Source organism: Hetaerina americana, unplaced genomic scaffold, assembly GCF_022747635.1.
Source record: "Hetaerina americana unplaced genomic scaffold, ioHetAmer1.1.p SCAF_2, whole genome shotgun sequence".
Classification (NCBI taxonomy): Eukaryota; Metazoa; Arthropoda; class Insecta; order Odonata; family Calopterygidae; genus Hetaerina; species Hetaerina americana.
This window is the reverse complement of record NW_027286763.1, coordinates 63,193,086-63,193,948: the sequence shown is the minus strand read 5'-3', so window position 1 is coordinate 63,193,948 and position 863 is coordinate 63,193,086.

Sequence of the window (863 nt, the reverse complement as noted above, 5' to 3'; positions counted from 1 at the left end):
CATGTCAGTCCTCATTGTTATGCATATGTTACTCAAAGTTACGGAATAAACAATTTTATGGATAAGTAGAGTAAATAAGACTGGCTTTAGAGCAGTGTTTTCACAATATATATTCCCATACCATAACTGATGGGAAATGGTAGTTCAGTGGGTATGGCACTGAGCTACTAACCGGAGGGCCTTGGTTCTGGGTGATACCTTGGAGCACTCTCTACTTCACCCAATCTGTGAGATTTTTTGGTTGCTGGAGTTTTCTGGGAAACCATAGGCAACACAGGGAAAGGAACTGGCCCCCATACCATGACGTGTGAATTTCACATGTCATTGGGCTTCATACTAGGTGAGCTCTACCCTCACCCATCAAACCAGCCTTCTGATTGATAACTGTTTTATACCATAACTGACAGATATATTATAAAATAATGTCATTGACAGGGAATTCATTTTTGTAATTTTTAAATGTTTAATGGTGCTTTGTTGCATCACAAACACTCATGACTGGAACCTTGTGTAATCTCATAATATTTCTGTGATGTAAATAAAAAATGAAAAATACATTTGAAAACAAAAATAGCAATAAATACAATGTTCATATATGTATGAAATTAATTTTTCCATAATATGACAGATATTATTTCCTGACAAAATGAAAGCTATAATCCTATTAGTCATATTCTAAACCAGTTCATATAATGAATCCATGAGCTTTTTTAAGCAATATTCACCTTTGAAGATGGCGATGGTTATACTAATGAAGCATATTTATTTTGATCATTACCTAGCTTTCTCAAACCATTGATGATGCAATACGAAAATTATAATAAAATATGTTTGTAACTTTATAACAATAGTGAAAAAACATG